This window comes from Aegilops tauschii, chromosome 3 (genome assembly GCF_002575655.3).
Source record: "Aegilops tauschii subsp. strangulata cultivar AL8/78 chromosome 3, Aet v6.0, whole genome shotgun sequence".
In the NCBI taxonomy this organism is placed as follows: domain Eukaryota; kingdom Viridiplantae; phylum Streptophyta; class Magnoliopsida; order Poales; family Poaceae; genus Aegilops; species Aegilops tauschii.
The window spans coordinates 12,384,161-12,406,321 of NC_053037.3; the positions used below are offsets into that span (position 1 = coordinate 12,384,161).

The window sequence follows — 22,161 nt, forward strand, 5'->3', positions numbered from 1 at the left end:
GATGAGTGTATGCGCGTATGTATGAGCGTTTGCGTCTGTATTATATTAAAAAATGTTTTTCTAACATTAAAAACGCTCTTATATTATGGGGACGGAGAGAGTACTTCAGTAGGCGGGCATATGTTCCACGCGTCAAGAATGAAACGCCACAGCATGCACGCACGCGCATTATAGATGGGCTGGCACACGCCCCATGAGATAAAACAATACAATTTCCTGTTTCACCATGCAGCAGTCTCCTAATAATATGGCTCCCAAAACCAAACACCCACCATCTTCCTTGGTCTGTGCTGGGGCTAGAGCTAACTCGTCCCGCTCCGGCCACCTTGCCATGATCTCCGGCCAATCACGTCGGTCCCGCCGTGTGAAGGCCCTAGCCGTCCCTGCCTCTGGCAACCGGGACGTCTGCAGCGACAGCATCGGCCAAGAAACAAAACTAAGGTTCTTCCTAATTAAACTAGCTAGCTTTGCATTACTAGCAATGTGTCCGTGTCCAAATTAGAATAGTACTTGTTCACAAATATGAAAGAAAACATTCTTGTTTTGATATATATATATATATTATACTCCCTCCGTTCTCAAATGCAAGTCTTTTTAGAGATTCTAACTAGTGACTACATACGGAGCAATATAAGTGAATCTATACTCTAATATATGTCTACATACATCCGTATGTTGTAGTCCATTTGAAATGTCTAAAAAGACCTATATTTAGGAACGGAGGGAGTATATACCATTAAAAAAATATTACGTTTTACTCAAAATATATTTCTCAGAATGTTTTGATGAGGTGAGGTAGGGATGTAGTTGCTTTTAAGATAATAAGGGGTTTTCTGCAAATTGGAGCAGAGAAGTGGGCTATTGTTATAAAAATGCCACAACTTACCTCACATCCGTTAGATGCAGATGTAATGGTCAGAAACGACAGATGACAGACACACCATCATCATCAACTGAGTCTTTTATACGAGTAGAGAATTGGTAGAACTTAGGATGTAAATATGTGATATTCGAGGTACCCTCTGCCCCCCTTAATTATAGTTCAACCAAATGAATTTGAATTTCAATAGTGAAATAGTTGAACTAAAAAGGCCACGGGGTACCATTTGCACCCCTAAAAGAACATTTAGCCCAATAGGTTTTTTCTAGCAAAGGACGTTTTTATTGACTCACAATTTCGCATCAAGGCAAAACGAGTTCACAACCGTCCTCTGCATAGTCCAATAGCTTCATATATTTGTGTTTTTGTTATGCGGTTCAATTAGGGCGGACAAATTCTTCGACGTGGAGATGACCGTCGATCTTGACCAGTATGGAGTCGTTAACAACGCCATTTATGTTGCTTACATCCACAATGGTTAGCACCCAAGTGATATCTAAGCAGAGTAGAGCTTGGGTTCTACTCTTGTACACGGTGTTGATTCTTGCTTAAAATCGCCTGCAGCTCGAGAGGAGCTGGCTGCGAGCATGGCCTCCGTAGCACGCACAGGCAACGCGATGGCACTCTTGGAACTGAACCTCAAGTACTTCAAGCCTCTACTGGTATGTGCATGGCACATCCAAAATCTCTTCTTTTTGCCAGGGTCACATCGGAATCTCTAAGGCTATGCTCGCAGTGGTTGTAAAATTAGTGTGGCCATCAGTATGTAGCTCAATTTTGAACTAAATACCGGTGACCATGCTAATTTTACAGTCATTCCAAGCAGCCCATAAGATTGGAAATCTCAAGGTTCTTATTTCCAAACCTCCAAATCTCATGTTTTAATGACCACCCACGTGCATTGATTAATATCCAGCGAGGCGCCAAATTTGTTGTCAAGGTGAGGGTTGTCCAGATAAAGGGTGCGAGGATACTTGTTGAACACTTCATCGAGACACTACCGGATCATGAGGTATGTGCAGAAACGATGGATGTTGAAAGGGCCGTTTCCCTTGTAGTGATCAGTCCCTTATACTGATCAGTGCCACACGTGCGTGTTTGTTGATCTCCTCTAATTGCAGCTTGTTTTGGAAGCGGCGGCGACCGTCGTCTGCCTCAACAAGGACTACCGTCCGACCCGCGTCTTCCCGGAGATGTCGTCCAAGCTTCAACAGTTCTTCTCGTCCTAGGATGACTAGCACGAGGATCAGTTTAAAAGATAAAACAAGTTATCTTGTGCGTGCTTATATGGGTCTCAAATGAATAAAAGAGCATTTACATTACGTGGCGTGTGAGAGGCTCTCCAAAAGAAAATTCTTTGTTGGTTCTAGGCCAAAGTTTCATTAAACCCGTGCTCATGCATGGAGCTACGTAGAAGCTGAAGATCACTGAAACATCACCTCAGTTGTCGTTAGGTCCAAAGAAAAAAAGCCAGACAAAAAGTTTCACCGTCGAAGTCATTATTCAAAATCATCTGCAAAAAATATATTCAAAAACAACTTATTGAGAAACGATGATGCATTTATGTGCATTTTGTGGAGGCGGAATATTATATCCAAGATATGAAACTAGACAACGAGCTTGAAACAACTCCTTGAACGCCCGATATATGCACAAGTTTGCCATGGGCAACCATCACCATCGTTGGTCAGCTGTTAGCAATATGCACAAATCATGCACTAACTTTATGCAAACCGGAATCGATACAGTTGATACAACAATGAACAACCTTTTTTTTTTCTGAAAATATACAACAGCGAGCAACTTAAGTGAGCACATGTCGCGATGCCTGAAAAATATGGCTTCATGGCTTGTTTCTTGGACAAATCAATGCATGACAATGATGGGTAATATGGTCCGACAACAACAATATGAGTCGCACGGGCTTAGATTGGCTAACGTAACGTCAGATGACTTAGGGTCACTGACATGTGGGGTCACAAACCTGATGGTCCACATGTCAGTGACCCTATTTGACACAAGACACGACCCTATGTCAGTTAATCCTAACCAGCATCGCACATAAGAACCGATCTTGAAAAAACATGTGCTGGATGGAAGAAGACAAATGCAACTAATGATTCATAAACTAATATCTTGACTGTAATTAGCAACTTGAACTAACAAAGTTGAATCTAAGTTTTTTTTTCTTTGCGAGAAAAACGTTCGATCTATTCATCAACTGTCACAGAAGTACAACAAACACCAGAAGTAAAAATTACATCCAAGTCGGTAGACTACCTAGCGACGACTACAAACACTGGAGCAAGCAAAAGGCGTGTCGCTCTCATCGCCCCTATCACCGAAGCCGGGCCAACCTTGTTGTACTAGATAGTCTGGAAGTCGTTGTGCTAAGGCCCCAGGGACAAGCACACCAGAACAGCAACCACCGCCAATGAATAGAGGCGTGGCTCGGAAGGATCCTACCTGTAGACACACGAACATAGATGGATGAAGATTGGATTCAAGCGGATCCACCAAAGACAAAAACCAACCAAATCCCACGAGATCCAGCGGAGATAAACCTCCACACGCCCTCCGACGATGCTAGAAGCATCATCAGGACGGGGCTAGGCGGGGAGAGCCTTATTCCATCTTTAGGGAGCCGCCATCGCCTCGTTTTTCTGAGCAGGACACACACCCTACCAAATTTTAATAAAACAACTAAAAATGAAGCCCTCCCGCCGGCAAGGGTCGGGATCCACCGTGCCTCCATGGTCCTAAAGCCACGGGAGACGAGGCAGCCTGGCGGTTGCACAACAGGAGGCAGTGGAAAACCTAGGTTGTGTGCCATGTGCGTGTTAGTAGCAAGGATAAGTGCTAGCTACATTGCTGAATCTAAGTTTAACCAAGCAATTACACACAAAGCACCTGAACAGACAAAATCTTGTAGGGCCATGTTGTAAACTGTAATTGCTCTCTTTATTGAAAAAAGAGTTGTTTTGTTCAATCTTATACCGTGAAAGCTGCAGGACATATTTTTGAGTATTATCATCGCCAATTCACATAGTTTGCAGTGCCTCCCATTGTTCCTAGACTACATGGTTGTGAGCATATGTTCTTTTACTAAAAAACTCAATTTGTACATGGTTGTATACTTGCAAAATAACGTGTTTGTGTGTAGGTACCTGATTTGGTAGATAATTACCTGCAAAGTTTGAAGTCCGTACATTGTTTTTATTTTTTATTTTAGAGAAACAAAAAAGAGATACTTTCATGTAGTAAGGTAGTTTGCTAGCATAGATCTCAAAGTAATATTTAAGGGTAAACATAAAGGGTACACTGCACTTGGGCTTAGAAAAACCACTCATAACCATAACCAGAAAACTTCCGTCTGACATCTTCTCTACTACTTAATCTCTACTACTTATCTCTACTTAAAAAGAACGTAAGATTTCCATTTCACCTCTCTTTTGTCCAACCTTCCTTATATACATCCTGCTCTTTCCTTCTTCTCTTTGATCTTTCCCTCCCATTTCTGATTTTTCTCCCATCGATTTTCCCTAAAATGAAAGCAATTGTCCAATGTTTTATTAACTTACCAAAATAATCTCTAATTAAAAAGAACGATTTCCATTTCACCTCTCTTTTGTCCAACCTTCCTTATATATATCCTGCTCTTTCCTTCTTCTCTTTGATCTTTTCCTCCCATTTCTGATTTTTTTCTCCCATCGATTTTCCCTAAAATGAAAGCAATTGTCCAATGTTTTATTAACTTACCAAAATAAAAATAAAAATTTCTTGGGTAAGTTAATCAATTCTTACCAAATAAGTGATTAACAATAAGATGGCAGGTAAATTATGGCGATTGCATATAAAAACTTTTACCGCATCAATGTAATAATAGATGTGCAGTCACATACTAATCTACTAGAATGTTTATACTCCCGTTGCAACGCAAGGACAATTATCAGTCTACTATTAAATAAGAGTTTGTATGTCGTTCGTTCGTCCCTCCCCCAGGGCCCCATCATTTGAAGGATCTTCCCATGATTCTCTATACCGAATGGAACCCCTCCCAATTTGGTAAGTGAAAATTTAATCACAGCTCCTTCCTTTCTTAGGATGCACTCACGTGTGCCCCCATCATATCACTGCCACAAAAACAAATTAATCATCAATCGAAAAATGGCTCCAGCAGCCCCAACGGATTCACTAGAATACACGGCAAATCAAACTATCTTTCTACATCTATATACACTACCTAAAAATATATAACGTTCCAATGTTGTCCAACCTTCGTCTGCCTCCATTCCATGCTTAGCACGTCAATAAAACCAGGGGAAAAGTGGCCCGCTACAACCCACACGCATGTCTGTCCTCCCCTCTACTCCCTCTATACACCGGGTTTACTTCAAGGTTAACCAAAATTTGTTTGTTAGACAAGAGCGAAGGGTTCGTGGAGGAGGAATTATTTAATGATAAATTGAATCAACAACTATGCCTAATGTACATGAGTATTCTAAAGGTATATGTTAGTCAAAATTGATGTTAAACCATCAAAATGCTTATGCCCCCGGTGCAACGCACGGGCAATTAGCTAGTTCTGTATGTTGACGAGGGAGTAGGTTAGAAGAAGCAAGTCAAGGTAAATGACCAAAAACATGTTAAAACAATACGCGCCTTTGGCCCATTAAAAATTCAATTCCTGAAAAATCCCAAATGCCCCTTAGTGGTGTCATGATATGGTGGAAATTTAGCCTCATAGAGAAAATGCGGGAGGGTTGGACTAACATATAAGGAACTCGTTTCCACATTCATTGGAGCATGAGAAGAGAGGTTGTACACACGCTCTTCTCCGCCATCCGCCTCGCACGCACGTTATGTTTCATGGACGAGTTGAGTCAGGCTCAGGTCGGATGTCTATATATTAGCGAGAATGGCAATCATAGCCATCACCTGATTAGATCGCATCTGCTCTCTGCCTATCGCACACACACCACTATCATTCCTCTCTTTGTTGTTGCTTCCGGCTACTCCATCCAGGCGATTGCATGCACGATTGTGAGGGAAAGCAAGCCTCCAATATTGCGACTACAATGGTGTCGCAAATAAGGCCACCGGTTCTGATGCTAATGCTGCCACCGTGGTCTCATCCTCTTGACACGATTAATAACCTGTTCATCCTCATTTTATTGGCCGATGCTTTTGCAGTAGTTATTACTTTCATTGATATCCTTGTTCATTTGAAGCAGTATGAGATTGATATTGCTAGCACTTCCATCATGATTTTCTCACGGGGTCTATTAAAAAATTGTTAATCAATCCAATGGGGCTGTCAGCTCACTAACATTCTGACAAGCTTTCAGCTCACATCTGTACCGTGTATACCGGTTCCGGGGTCGTAAATCAATTAGGGCGGACAAGTTATTCCCAGTGGAAATGACTCGTCCGTGACAACAAACTTGACCAGTATAGAGTCGTGGTACACGCGCTCTTCTTCGTCGTTTGCCTCATGTGCGAGTTGTGTTTCGTGTTTCGGCATAGTTAATCACAACTCATTCTTTTTCTCAGAGTTCATGTGTATTTTACTGGCTTGCAAATCAACATTTTCAGTAAAAACAAGGATATTATTCGGTGCTTGACGTCTAGTTAGCCTCAATATTGAGAAACTCTACGTTATGGTTTGATAAACATAGCAAAAGTCCATATGCAAGATGTTATATACTTTAACCCAACGTGCTTCCTGGGCCAGCATCATTACACCGAAAGTAATTGTAGCATGCTCCCTCTTATCCCATCTTTTCACATGAGAGGTAAGAGTAGAGGTAAGAAGGTAAGAGTTAGTCAGACCACTAGTTAATCAAATCAATGGCTCAGATCATGTCAAAATGGGAGGTAAGAGGGAGCATGCTAAAATTTGCCTTACACCGAAGCTTGATAGTTATGTACTCTAGTCATCTACTATTTGTTAATTGGATTTATGCACCCATAACACTCTACAAGTTTTGTAGATATAGTAAGACTACTACATACATGGACACTTATAAACCATTAATTATGATATAAATTCATCTCTAGCACAATATGATAGTTTATATTTGTTTAAATTTGAACTGAGACCCATCATAAAAAAATCTTAAATAATGCAAACTAAATTACTAAAATGAAACAACTTACCATAAAACAAATTTTACATTAGCATAACATAGGGTATTTGTAATAAAGCTATTAGAATTGTATGATATATATTCATTTCAGAAGTTTATTATTAGCGATAGGGGCAGAGCCAACATATACTCGAGGTGAACTCAATGAAATTAGGCAATCCCATCAAATGACTGTACTTATTTGTTGTTTGCATCGAAAAATTTATATGCACTACATTATGAAACGGAGGGAGTTTAATTTAACCTTTAATTTAGAACATAACATACCCAATTATGAAATATTTCTACTAGCATTTTTTTAAATGTGACTAGCCCTGATTAGTGGAAGATGAAACCAAAGAAGATAACATACTTCATTAACCCCCCCCCCCCCCCCCCCCCCCCCCCAAGAAAAAAACAGACTTCATTAAGGCCTTGTTCGGTTAATCCTTCTCTCAAGGGGATTGAAGAGGATTGGAGGGGATTTTGGCTTGTAGAGGATTTAATCCCCCTCAATCCCTGCCAATCTCCTTCAAAATCCGCCTCAACCGAACAAGGCCTAAGCGGGCATCTGTTCCATGTGGCAAGAATGAAACGACACACATGTACACTATATATAGATGGGCACCATGAGACCTAACAATACACTTCCATGTTCATCATGCACCGCCCTCCTACTAATATCGCTCCCAACACCCACCACCCACCACCTTGCTTGGTCCATGTTGGGGCTAGAGCTAACTGGTCTCGCTCCGGCCACCTCGCCATGCTCTCCGGCCAATCCCACCATATGAAGGTTCTCGCCGTTCCGGCTTCCAGCTCCCAAGGCAACTCCAACAACAACATCAGCCAACATACAAAACTAAGATTCTTGTAAATGAAACTATTTCACATGCATTGGTATTTGGTAGAATATTAATCTCGTCAAATAGCTTCATATATTTGTGGTTTCTTTCATAAAATTCAATTAGGACGGACAAGTTCTTCGAAGTGGAGATGGCCGGCCATGACAACGAACTTGACGAGTATGGAGTCGTTAACAACGCCATTTATGTTGCTTACATCCACAACGGTTGGCACCAAAATGATGTTTGTTTGCAGTAGAGTTCAGGTTCTTTACCCTTTATGTACACAATCTTGATTCTTACTTTAAATCGTCTGCAGCTCGAGAGGAGCTGGCTGCGAGCATTGGCTTCAGAATGGCCTCCGTAGCACGCACTGGCAACGCGATGGCGCTCTTGGAGCTGAACCTCAAGTACTTCAAGCCTCTACAAGTATGTACACACATACTCCCTCTATTGTAATTTAATTAAAGTTCAAGATTTATCCCAGGTCAACTTATCTATATTTTACCAAGTGTATAAGAAAATGTGCTAACATTTATTGAACATAAAATATGTATAGTATGCAAATACATATTATGATGAAACTAATATGTCGTAGATATTGATATATCTTTCTATAGACTTTGGTCAAAGTTTGTAACATGTTTGACTGAGGACAAAGCTAGGACTCCAATTAATTTGCAATGGATAAAGTATGTCGCATCCGAAACCTCTGAGACCGGAAATCTCAAGTTTTTTAGTTCCCGAACTCTCAAATAGAAGAGATTTAATAACCACGCTCTCTACGCACATTTGATTAATGTGCAGTGAGGTGCCAAGTTTGTCGTCAAGGTTAGGATTGTCCAGATAAAGGGCGCGAGGATACTTGTTGATCACTTCATCGAGACGCTGCCGGATCATAAGGTACATGCACAAGCAATTGGTATTGCTCAACATGAACGCGCCGTGTCCTTTATACTGATAGATCTCAAACACACACTATTGATCAACCCCACACGCACGCTCGTGCTGGTCTCCTCTAATGGCAGCTTGTATTGGAAGCGACAGCGACCGTCGTCTGCCGGCTACCGTCCGACCCGCGTCTTCCCAGAGATGTCATCTAAACTGCATCAGTTCTTCTCATCCAAGGATAGTTAGCATGAAGATCAGTATACTCGCTATAAATTATTGCAGTTAATTTAATGTGCATTGTATTGTAATTAAAATATGTTCGCCCCTCTGGATGTTTGTTGATTAAAAATAAGTGAATTATACTTTATAGCTTGTAATTTACCAAAGTATTACCCCACAATTTTTTTACCAAAGTATTTATTTGAAATAGGGTGCCTCGGTGCCCTTGTTCACCATTTTTTGTAATAGGTTTTTTGTGCCGGCATCTAGAGGTAATGTTCATATATTTGTTGGCTCCCTCCTACACTCCAAAGCAAACACAACGTATCCCTCTATCTCCCATATCTTTCAAACCAAACAGAAGATATTCTCCCTTATTTTTGAGCATTTTCATCCAAATGTCATATCGAGCCAATACAATCCCAATGAGCGAACACCCGACCTCTACATAGTAAGTGCACACAACCAACAAGTCTGATAATGCTTGAACAATGGAGCAACACGTTTCAAGATCACTGAAACCTGTTAGAATTAATGGGCTAGGCCCATAGCAATTTCTGAAATCTCAAAGCCCATGTGTAAAATGGCAAGTGGTGGTGCTAAGTTTAGTCCCACCCGGAAGTTGAAGAAGAGTTGGACCTCTTTATATAGTGGGTTCTCTCCACCACTCTAAGTGGTGTGTGAGAAGAGAAAGGGAAAACCACACGCGCGCGCTCGCTCGCCTTGCGCGAGGCGAGGCGAGGCGAGGCGTACATGCGATATGCGCGTGAATGGTCTGCCGAAATCCGGTCCGTCTCCTTGCAGGAGCGCAGCTTCCTTTTGCCGTTTTATTTTTATGTCTTGGCAGACAAGTTTTTGATTTCTTGTCCGGTAAGTATACGAATTAGAAATCGAGTCGGTTTGGGATTGTGGTCGCGACACAATACCGCCTCTGGTCCTAATATATATACAGCTACCGGCTGCGGCCAGAGACACACCGAAAAACACCTAGGTTTTGCCTCATCTCACAACTTGCGCCGCCATCGTAGTCTACTCCATCCCAAACGCCGGCGTGCATCGGCGCGTGGGAGAGCAGGTCTCCGGAATCGTTCGTCTTTGCGATCCTACACCGGGAGAGGACGAATTAGGTTTTTGGGAAGCGCTGTGCGTGACTGCTCAAATTCGTCATCACGGGTCGTCTTCCGTCCAAGTCGGGCGGTGCTACTCATCGTCGTATTCATCGCCGTCAGCAGCAGATCGTCGGCGACATCGTCATCAACACTGTCGCACCCATAATAGCTAATGATCAGTACGTCCAACATCCTCTGTTCATGTCTGTTTCTACAGCTATTGTTACGTGTTTGCTGCTGTTATGCATGTCTTGCTGTTCTTCTAGTTTGCTAGATTATTGCATGCTAGTATCTCTTCTAGTCATGAATTATTTACTGGAATTAATCATGAACTTGCCTAATATTCCAACAATCCAAAAACCTAATTATAGGCAATTTCCTGAGTTAACTATGGCTGGATTCGCTGATGCACTGAGGCCGGATAAGTTTACCGGTGTGCACTTTAAGAGGTGGCAGGTGAAGACCATGCTCTGGCTTACTGCTCTGAAAGTTTTCCACGCTAGTGTTGGTGCTCCAGAGGGAATGACCGACGAAGATCGGAGAAAATTCCAGGAAGCCAATACTATGTTTGTGGGATGCATTCTGAGTGTTCTTGCTGACCGTCTGTGTGATGTGTATATGCACATAAATGACGGAAAGATTCTGTGGGATGCACTGAATGCAAAATTCGGTGCAACAATGCAGGCAGTGAACTGTACATCATGGAGAGTTTTCATGACTACAAGATGGTGAATAACCGTTCTGTGGTTGAACAAGCTCATGAGATACAGTGCATTGTGAAGGAATTTGAACTCCTTAAATGTGTTCTACCCGACAAATTCGTGGCTGGGTGCATGATTGCAAAGTTGCCTCCTTCATGGAGGAATTTCGCCACAACTCTGAAGCATAAGAGACAGGAGATATCAGTTGAAAATCTGATTGCATCTCTTGATGTTGAAGAAAAAGCTCGGGCTAAAGATACTACTGAAAAAGGAGGTGAGGTTCAGCCTACTGCTAACATGGTGCAGAGGTACCCACAGAACAAGAACAAAGGGAAGAACAAACCTGTTTTCAACAAGCCTACCAAGACTACTACCTTCAAGAAGAAGAAGTTCAACAAGGCTGAGCTAGAGTGCTACGCCTGTGGGAAGCCTGGACACTTTTCCAAGGAATGCCCTGAACGTGCAGACCGCAGAGGGAAAACAAGCTCCAAGACTGTCAACATGGTGACCGCTAGCAATACTGATGGGTATGGTAATTTATCTATTGTGCTTTCAGTATTTCAATCATCTTCGTGGTGGATTGATTCGGGTGCTAACGTTCATGTTTGTGCTGACATCTCCCTGTTTACTTCTTATCAGGTCGCAAGGGATTCTTCCGTCCTAATGGGGAATGGGTCACATGCTTCTGTTCGTGGCATTGGCACGGTGGATTTGAAGTTTACTTCGGGAAAGATCGTGCAACTAAGGAACGTGCAGCATGTCCCTACTATGAACAAGAATCTAGTTAGCGGCTCCCTTCTATGTCGAGATGGATTTAAGGTAGTTTTAGAGTCCAATAAAGTAATCGTGTCAAGATTTGGACAATTTATAGGAAAAGGCTATGAGTGCGGAGGCTTGTTCCGCTTTTCTCTTTCAGATTTTTGCAATAAGTCAATAAACCAAATTTGTGCTAGTGTTAATGATGATGCAAGTTTTTGGCACTCTCGTTTATGTCATATTAATTTTGGTTTAATGTCTCGGCTATCCAACATGAGTTTAATTCCGAACTTCACAGTTGCCAAAGGTTCTAAGTGCCATAGTTGTGTGCAATCTAAGCAACCTCGAAAGCCTCATAAGGCTGCCGAGGAGAGAAACTTGGCACCTCTAGAACTCATACATTCTGATCTTTGTGAGATGAATGATGTGTTGACAAAAGGTGGAAAGAGATATTTCATGACTTTGATTGATGATGCGACTAGATTTTGCTATGTTTATTTGTTGCAAACTAAAGATGAAGCATTAGACTACTTTAAAATCTATAAAGCTGAAGTTGAAAATCAACTAGAGAGAAAGATCAAGCGTCTCAGGTCCGATCGTGGTGGAGAGTATTTTCCAAAAGTTTTTGATGAATTTTGTGAGGAACATGGTATTATTCATGAGAGGTCGCCTCCCTATTCACCTCAATCAAATGGAGTGGCCGAGAGGAAAAACCGCACATTGACTGACTTGGTGAATGCCATGTAGACACTGCTGGTTTATCTAAGGCATGGTGGGGGGAGGCTCTATTGACTTCATGTCATGTCCTGAATAGAGTTCCCAACAATAATAAGGAGAAAACCCCTTATGAGGAGTGGGTTGGGAGAAAACCATCACTTTCTTATTTGCGCACTTGGGGATGTTTGGCAAAGGTCAATATTCCTATTCCTAAGAAACGCAAACTTGGACCAAAGACAGTGGATTGTGTCTTTCTAGGGTATGCTCAACGGAGCATTGCTTATAGGTTTTTAGTGGTAAAATCTGAAGTACCTGATATGCATGTTGATACTATAATGGAATCTCGTGATGCAACATTTTTTGAGAACATATTTCCTATGAAAGATATGCATAGCATTGCTAGATTTTCTTCTGAGATAATTCCTGAATCTAGTACAACTGATGAATATTTCGAACAATCACATGAGGAAGTCCTTGAGAAGGATAACAATGAAGTTCCTAGAAGGAACAAGAGACAAAGGATTGCAAAATCCTTTGGTGATGATTTCATTGTATACCTTGTGGACGACACACCCAAGACGATTGCAGAAGCATATGCATCTCCGGATGTAGATGATTGGAAAGAAGCTGTTCATAATGAGATGGACTCAATTCTTTCTAATGGAACTTGGGAACTAACTGATAGACCATATGGTTGTAAACCTGTGGGCTGTAAGTGGGTGTTCAAAAAGAAGCTAAAGCCTGATGGTACTATTGATAAGTACAAGGCGCGGCTAGTGGCCAAGGGCTACACTCAGAAAGAAGGCGAAGATTACTTTGACACCTATTCACCCATTGCTAGAATGACCACCATTCGAGTGTTACTTTCCTTGGTTGCCTCTTATGGTCTTATCATTCATCAAATGGATGTAAAGACAGCTTTTCTCAATGGAGAGTTGGAAGAGGAGATCTATATGAATCAGCCTGACGGGTTTGTGGTAAAGGGTGAAGAGAGAAAGGTGTGCAAGTTGTTAAAATCTTTGTATGGTCTGAAACAGGCACCTAAGCAATGACATGAGAAGTTTGAAAGAACTCTGACTTCTGCAGGATTTGTCATTAACGAGGCTGATAGGTGTGTTTACTATCGCCATGGTGGGGGCAATAGTGTCATATTATGTTTGTATGTGGACGACATACTGATCTTTGGTACAAACATTAATGCAATTAATGAGGTCAAGTCTTTTCTATCAAAAAGTTTTGACATGAAAGATCTGGGAGAAGCCGATGTAATTCTAAACATCAAACTTATTAAGGATGAGAGTGGGATTACATTAACGTAATCTCACTATGTTGAGAAGGTCTTGAACCGATTCGGTTTTATGGATAGCAAGCCTTCTCCAACACCTTATGATCCCAGCGTGACACTCAGAAAGAACAAGAAAGAAACGAGAGATCAATTAAGATACTCTCAAATTGTCGGTTCACTCATGTACTTAGCTAGCGCTACAAGACCAGATATCTCTTTTGCTGTGAGCAAACTGAGTAGGTTCATGTCCAACCCGGGTGATGATCATTGGCATGCACTAGAAAGGGTCTTGCGCTATCTGAGAGGTACTATGAGTTACGGAATTACTTATTCAGGACATCCTGCTGTGCTAGAAGGATATAGTGATTCAAATTGGATCTCCGATGTTGATGTACTTTACGCAACAAGTGGGTATGTATTTACTCATGGTGGTGGCGCAGTGTCATGGAGGTCTTGCAAGCAAACCATATTGACGAGGTCAACTATGGAAGAAGAATTAACTGCTTTGGACACAGCTACTGTTGAGGCAGAATGGCTGCGTGAGCTCTTGATGGACTTGCCGGTTGTTGAAAAACCTGTACCGGCTATTCTTATGAATTGTGATAACCAAACGGTTATCGCTAAAGTGAACAATTCTAAAGATAATGCAAAGTCATCAAGACACGTGAAAAGACGTTTGAAGTCTGTCAGGAAGTTGAGAAACTCCGGAGTAATAACTGTTACGTATATACAAACAGACAAAAACCTGGCAGATCCCTTTACAAAGGGACTATCACGAAATGTGATAGATATTGCATCGAGGGAGATGGGTATGAGACCCATAGATGTTACACCATAGTAGTAACCCAACCTTTGTGATCGGAGATCCCGTGAATTAGGATCTGGGAAGAACAAGCTATTGGTTAACTGAGGAGAGTAATAATTTATGATCGTCTCCAAGTGAAGATGCAAAACTCTCAGAGCTGTAAGGCTCAGATCTGTAAGGCAGGTTGGCAACATGCCTTAATGTGGTTCTATTGGCTATAATTAGCAAAGATGCTGTCCTACAGAGCAGTCTTGAAAGAACACACCTATATGAGTTCTGACTGTAAACGTCGCAGTCTATGAGATTTGGGTGATCTCTAGTAAGCTCACGAAGAGACCAGGGAGTATGACGTATAAGCTCCAAACCGCGGGGTAGCCTACTGGCGGTCAGGTACTGGTTAAGACTTTGAGTGAAACCTGTTCACACAAAACTAGCAATTCAAGGCATAGTCCATTGTCAAGTTGTGAATGGATGTAGCTTAAAGTTCTAGGCAGAAGTTCAACTTAACAGTCTCTGCTGAAACACTGGTATATTAATTAAGTGGTGAGAGAAGGCAAATCTCTAAATGGGTATTTGAGATCTGGTGGGGGATTGTTAGAATTAATGGGCTAGGCCCATAGCAATTTCTGAAATCTCAAAGCCCATGTGTAAAATGGCAAGTGGTGGTGCTAAGTTTAGTCCCACCCCGGAAGTTGAAGAAGAGTTGGACCTCTTTATATAGTGGGTTCTCTCCACCACTCTAAGTGGTGTGTGAGAAGAGAAAGGGAAAACCACACGCGCGCGCTCGCTCGCCTCGCCTCGCCTCGCCATTTTTATGTCTTGGCAGACAAGTTTTTGATTTCTTGTCCGGTAAGTATACGACACAATACCGCCTCTGGTCCTAATATATATACAGCTACCGGCTGCGGCCAGAGACACACCGAAAAACACCTAGGGTTTTGCCTCATCTCACAACTTGCGCCGCCATCGTAGTCTACTCCATCCCAAACGCCGGCGTGCATCGGCGCGTGGGAGAGCAGGTCTCCGGAACCGTTCGTCTTTGCGATCCTACACCCCGGGAGAGGACGAATTAGGTTTTTGGGAAGCGCTGTGCGCGACTGCTCAAATTCGTCATCACGGGTCGTCTTCCGTCCAAGTCGGGCGGTGCTACTCATCGTCGTATTCATCGCCGTCAGCAGCAGATCGTCGCCGACATCGTCATCAACACTGTCGCACCCATAATAGCTAACGATCAGTACGTCCAACATCCTCTGTTCATGTCTGTTTCTACAGCTATTGTTACGTGTTTGCTGCTGTTATGCATGTCTTGCTGTTCTTCTAGTTTGCTAGATTATTGCATGTTAGTATCTCTTCTAGTCATGAATTATTTACTGGAATTAATCATGAACTTGCCTAATATTCCAACAAAACCATCACCTCATCCGTCCCTTGGTCGAACCAAAGATAACCAGACCAAAACTTTCATTGTAAACTTTGTTACTGAAAATGACATTATTGAAAAATGGCCATGTTTTTATGTCGATTTTGCCAAGATAAAAATTTACATCAAAATTATGAACCTATACAAAGAGCTTGAAACAACTATTTTAGAAACCGATACATGTACAACTCTGACATGGACAACTATTGCAATCGTTTTAGTCGGTTGTTAGTGATCTGTACAAATCTAGCATTAAGTTTTCACAACTGGAAACAGTACAATAGATACAACAGTTAAGTGATCCATGCATGAAAAATATGGCTTCATGGGCAGTTTCCCGGATAAATCAATGCTTGCCGTGATGGGAAATATAGCACGCCAACAACTACCAGTACCGCCGATCAATAAAATCACGCATATATGCGTGGAACAATTTTTTTCTCGAGAAAAAGGGCCAAACCCCAGCCCCATTTCTATTACCAAACAAGACCCAAAGGTCTTAGGTAGCCAAACATCTTACAGGCACACGGAAGCAGGGGTACAAGCACCACACCTGCTCCCGCTGGATACGAAAGGAAAAAAAACAGTGCAAACGCGAAAAGGTAAAAACTGGGAATTCCAGTGCTGCCGCAATAGACTTACACAAAAAAAACATAAGCTACTCAGTACAAAGAGAGCCAACAGAGAGAGAAGAGGGGCAACATCCTCCCCAAACATGAAACATCAGCATATTTCATCCAGCGCTCCATTTTTCATTCGCAGCTTCTGATCATGTGTTTTGTCTCAAACCGTTTTGGAGCAACGACCGAGCTCTAGCCCGGGTCTGGCCACATCAGCTAAGGGGGTCCTCTCGCCATGTGCTCTAGCTTTACCGTGATTGCTTCGAGTTGTTCCCTTGCAAGGCCTGAGAATAGGACCTCCCAGAAAGACAGAATAGGGCCTCCTCACATTTTTCTCAACACCACCGTTGACGAGACTAATCTTTGGGTCAAGGCCGGGGCGAAGAAATTAGTGTCTTTCTTATTGCGGGAATAATTGTCATGCCGTTTTTTGGCGCGTTGTTGTAACAAACTCTATCTTCTTCTTATTTAATATTTGAGACAAATCTTTTGCCTACGTTTCAAAAAATAAAAACAACGAAGACAGAGTAGTAGCTGTTTTCCTCCATAGATCATGCATGCCAGACCATGAAGTGCGGTTGAATATCATATCATTTCTCACTTTTCGGAAAGACCACAATGTTAAATTGTGATCCAAATTATACCGTGTTGAACTAGACGTAGTACAACTGGTGTGGGCCTTTGCGTTGACGTCGACGCGTACGAGTACAACTCGTTTACTTGTCCTCCAAGGACTCTCATGTATTGCCCTCATATATACCTCATGTAGTCGCACCTCAGACGGCCTGTCGTCTCGTGCTTGTAATACTCCTCCATCATAGTGATTGCGCCTTCGTGCGTCCGTGGTTTTCTCCCGCAAGGGTTTTCACATAAAAATCCGTCTCTCTTTGTCTCGTTTATTTCTCGTTATTATCTAATATGTGGTATACAGAGCCAAGTTTGCAGATACGAGATTTGAAACGAGAGAAGTTAGGGTTGCGTGCGCCGCCGAGTCGTGACCAGCGATCCGGCTTCGGATCGATTTCAGACACGCTGTACGAAGCCGAGTTCGAGGAGAAGGTGATCCGCGATCTTACTAGCGGCCGCCCTCACGTTCTGCACGCGGCCTACGCTGCGTGATCTGCTGCTGCTATTACTACGCCGAGTTGCCGCTGTCGGCTCCACGTACAGGATCAAGTCCAAAGGCTGTTTTTTTTTTCGATCGTGACGTGGAGACAGGAATCAAGTACTACTAGTACTCACGATTTTCAAGGTCTGGTTAATCTAGTAGCCTTGCTACTTCACGTGAAGGACAAGATCTGCTACTTCCTCACGTGGGACCGAAGAAACGTGTCACTTCAAGTTTTTCGTTCTTCGGTAGATTCGTCTGCTACGTCCACTGCCTATATTACCAGGTGCTATTTGTTTTAGTTTTTGATCCGCATATTAAATTCTGTCAAGAATTTTTCTATCGCCTTGTACTACTTTGTGTACACAGATTTATCTACTTATGGCATCCATGAAGTATGGTTTTCCGCTGTTGGACCGTGACACAAGGTTTACCCTATGGCAAGTCAAGATGTGGGCGTTGTTGGCACAGGCCGACTATGATGTAGCACTGGATAGTTTTGGGAAGAACCGAATTCAGGACTGGACTGATGAGGAGAAAAGAATTGATTGTAAGGCTTTGTCACAAATTCAACTCCATTTGCATAACAATATTTTGCAGGAAGTTTTGAGCGAGAAAACTGCCGCCGCTCTATGGTTAAAGCTGGAAGGGATTTGCATTTGAAGCAAAAATTATTCTTGCACAGGTTACCCGAGGGAGGTAATGTTTTGAATCATATTTCAGAATTTAAAGAGATCATATCCGATCTAGCTGCAATGGAGGTTAAGTATGAAGAGGAAGATACTGCTTTAATGTTATTTTGTTCACTGCCAAGTTCTTATACCAATTTTCGAGACACCATATTATACAGTCGCGATACTCTCACGCTTAATGAAGTTTATGAAGCTTTGAACTCTAAGGAGAAGATGAAATTAATGGTGCTTCATGATGGTTCGAGTTCATCCCAAGCCGAGGGATTGTCTGTTCGTGGCAGGACAAAGGAGAAGAACTCACATAATGGAAACAAAGGCAAAAGTAAAAACAGTTACAGGGGCCGGTCGCAATCCAGAGACAAGAAGTATTGCAGGTATTGCAAGAGAGACGGGCATGACATCTCTGAGTGTTTCAAGTTGCAGAACAAGGAAAAGAGGAAAGGTAACAAACAAGGTGAAAATTCTGCTAACGTTGCTCGTGATGATAGTTCCGATGATGCTCTTGTCGTTATTGCTGGATGTGCTGAGACCAATGATGAGTGGGTACTTGATACTGCATGTACTTTTCATATGTGCCCGCATAGAGATTGGTTTAATACTTTTGATTCCACTACTTCTGCTGGTTCCGTTTTGGGTTTTGATAATTCACCATGCAAGATTGAAGGCATAGGTTCTATTCGAATCAAGATGTTTGATGGCATAATCAGAACTTTGACAGATGTTCGGTATATTCCGAAGATGAAGAGAAATCTTATTTCTATGAGTGCCCTTGATGCAAAGGGATACAAGTATTCAGGTGGAGATAGTGTTTTGAAAGTCACCAATGGTTCCCTTATTGTGATGAAAGGTGATTTGAGTTCGACCAATGGTCTTTATTACCTTCGAGGTTCTACCGTTTCAGGTAACGCTACTCCAGTTATTTCAAAGAATTCTGATTGTGATGCTGCTAACCTTTGGCATATGCGTCTTGGACATATGAGTGAACTTGGTTTGGCAGAGTTAAATAAGAGAGGTCTTCTTGATGGATATGAACCTGGTAAATTGAAATTTTGTGAGCATTGTATCTTCGGCAAACACAAGAGGGTGAAGTTCAATACTTCGACCCATACAACTGAAGGTATTCTTGATTATGTGCATTCTGATTTATGGGGACCATCTCGCAGAAAGTCACTAGGTGGTGCTAGTTACATGCTGACTATTATTGATGATTATTCGAGAAAAGTTTGGCCTTATTTCTTGAAGCATAAATATGAAGCATTCTCAGCTTTTAAGGAGTGGAAGATTATGATTGAGAGACAAACTGAAAAGAAGGTAAAGATACTTCGCACTGATAATGGTATGGAATTCTGTTCTAAGCAATTTAAGAATTATTGCAAGTCTGAAGGCATTGTCAGACACTACACCGTTCCTTATACTCCTCAACAAAACGGTGTTGCTGAGCGTATGAACAGGACCATTATTTCCAGAGCCCGTTGCATGTTGTCCAATGCAGGTTTGCATAGGCGTTTTTGGGCTGAGGCCGCTTCCACTGCTTGTTATCTCATTAACCGTTCACCATCTATTGCTCTTAATAAGAAAACTCCAATTGAGGTATGGTCTGGTTCACCTGCTGATTATTCACAGTTGAGAGTTTTTGGTTGCACTGCTTATGCTCATGTTGATAATGGAAAGTTGGAGCCTAGGGCTGTTAAGTGCATCTTTCTTGGTTATAAGTCTGGTGTTAAAGGTTTTAAATTGTGGAATCCTGAAACCCAGAAGGTTGTTATTAGCAGAAATGTTATCTTTAATGAATCTGCTATGTTACATGATGTTCCATCTACTAATGTTCCTGTTGAGAGTGAACAACTGCCTACTATTCAGCAGTCTACTGTTCAGGTGGAGCATGTTATTGATTCAGGTGATACATCTGGTAATGAAATTGTTGATGCACATGATGAACCCGTCGTTAATGATGATAATGTCACTCCCACTCCAAATCAGCCTATTATTCCGCCCAGTTGGAATCTTGCACGTGACAGAGTTAGGCGGGGTACTAATAAACCTGACAGGTTAATTGAAGAGTGCAATATTGTTTCTTTTGCTTTATCTGTTGCGGAAGAAATTGAAGGTAATGCCGAGCCTTGTTCATATTCCGAGGCTATTATTTCTGGTGATAGTAATAAGTGGATGAACGCTATGCATGATGAGATGGAATCACTTGAAAAGAATGGCACTTGGGATTTAGTAAGATTACCTAGAGAGAAGAAACCTATTCATTGCAAGTGGGTTTTCAAGAGGAAAGAAGGTATTTCTCCTAATGCCGAGACAAGATATAAAGCAAGGTTAGTTGCTAAAGGTTACAGTCAGATTCCAAGTATTGACTATAACGAAGTCTTTTCTCCTGTTGTGAAGCATAGCTCTATTCGCACTTTACTCAGTATTGTTGCCATGCATGATTTTGAGCTTGAACAATTGGATGTTAAAACTGCATTTTTACATGGAGAATTAGAAGAGGATATTTATATGGAACAACCTGAAGGTTTTGTTATTCCTGGAAAAGAAAAGCTTGTCTGTAAGTTAAAGAAATCTCTTTATGGATTGAAGCAATCCCCTAGACAGTGGTACAAGAGATTTGACACCTTTATGCTCTCTCAAGGTTTCAAAAGGTCTAATTATGATAGTTGTGTTTATTTGAAAACTGTCAAAGGTTCAACTATTTATTTGCTCCTTTATGTTGATGATATGCTTATTGCTGCAAAGAGTATGTCAGAGATTAATGAACTAAAGAAGCAATTGGGTAATGAATTTGAGATGAAGGATTTGGGTGCAGCAAAGAAAATTCTTGGCATGGAAATATCCAGAGATAGACCATCTGGAAAAGTGTATCTTAGTCAGAAGGGATATATTGATAAAGTTCTTCGTCATTTTAATATGCATAATGCCAAGCCAGTAAGTACTCCGTTAGCTGCACACTTTAAGTTATCATCAGCCTTATGTCCTAAGTCAGATGCAGATATTGAGTACATGTCTAGAGTTCCCTATTCGAGTGCAGTTGGTTCACTTATGTATGCCATGGTTTGTTCTCGTCCGGATTTATCTTATGCATTGAGTGTTGTCAGTAGATACATGGCTAATCCTGGAAAAGAGCATTGGAGAGCAGTTCAGTGGATTTTCAGATACCTGCGAGGTACTTCTAATGCTTATTTACAGTTTGGGAAAACTAGAGATGGACTTGTTGGTTTTGTTGATTCTGATTTTGCTGGTGATTTGGATAAGAGAAGATCACTCACAGGTTATGTTTTCACCATTGGTGGTTGTGCTGTGAGTTGGAGAGCAACTTTGCAGTCTATTGTGGCTTGTTCCACTACTGATGCCGAGTATATGGCTATTTCTGAGGCATGCAAAGAAGCTATCTGGTCGAGAGGTTTGTATACTGAGCTTTGTGGAGATTCATCTTGCCCTACCATATTTTCTGACAGTCAAAGTGCCATATATCTTACAAAGAATCCAATGTATCATGAGAGGACAAAGCACATTGATGTCAGATTTCATTATATTTGAGATGTTGTTGCTGAAGGCGATTTGAAGGTATGCAAGATAAGTACTCATGATAATCCTGCTGATATGATGACAAAGCCAGTTCCGACCAATATGTTTGAGCTTTGCTCAGGCTTAGTTGGTATTTCTCACTAGTCCTATGGACTTTGACGCACAAGGTGTTTATGCTAATTTGGATGGAGTTATTTACTTTCTTCGACTACTGGAGGGAATTTGGATCAAGGTGGAGATTGTTAAATTGTGATCCAAATTATACCGTGTTGGACTAGACGTAGTACAACTGGTGTGGGCCTTTGCGTTGACGTCGACGCGTACGAGTACAACTCGTTTACTTGTCCTCCAAGGACTCTCATGTATTGCCCTCATATATACCCCATGTAGTCGCACCTCAGACGGCCTGTCGTCTCGTGCTTGTAATACTTCTCCATCATAGTGATTGCGCCTTCAT

The 22,161-nt window shown here is 41.8% G+C and overlaps 2 pseudogenes; both read left to right on the plus strand.

The window, feature by feature from the left end:
• The first annotated feature begins 226 nt into the window (after positions 1 to 226).
• Positions 227 to 2,118, plus strand: LOC109764547 (acyl-acyl carrier protein thioesterase TE3, chloroplastic-like; annotated as a pseudogene).
• A 5,588-nt stretch (positions 2,119 to 7,706) lies between these two features.
• LOC123497483 (acyl-acyl carrier protein thioesterase TE3, chloroplastic-like) lies at positions 7,707 to 9,232 on the plus strand (annotated as a pseudogene).
• Positions 9,233 to 22,161: the final 12,929 nt, after the last annotated feature.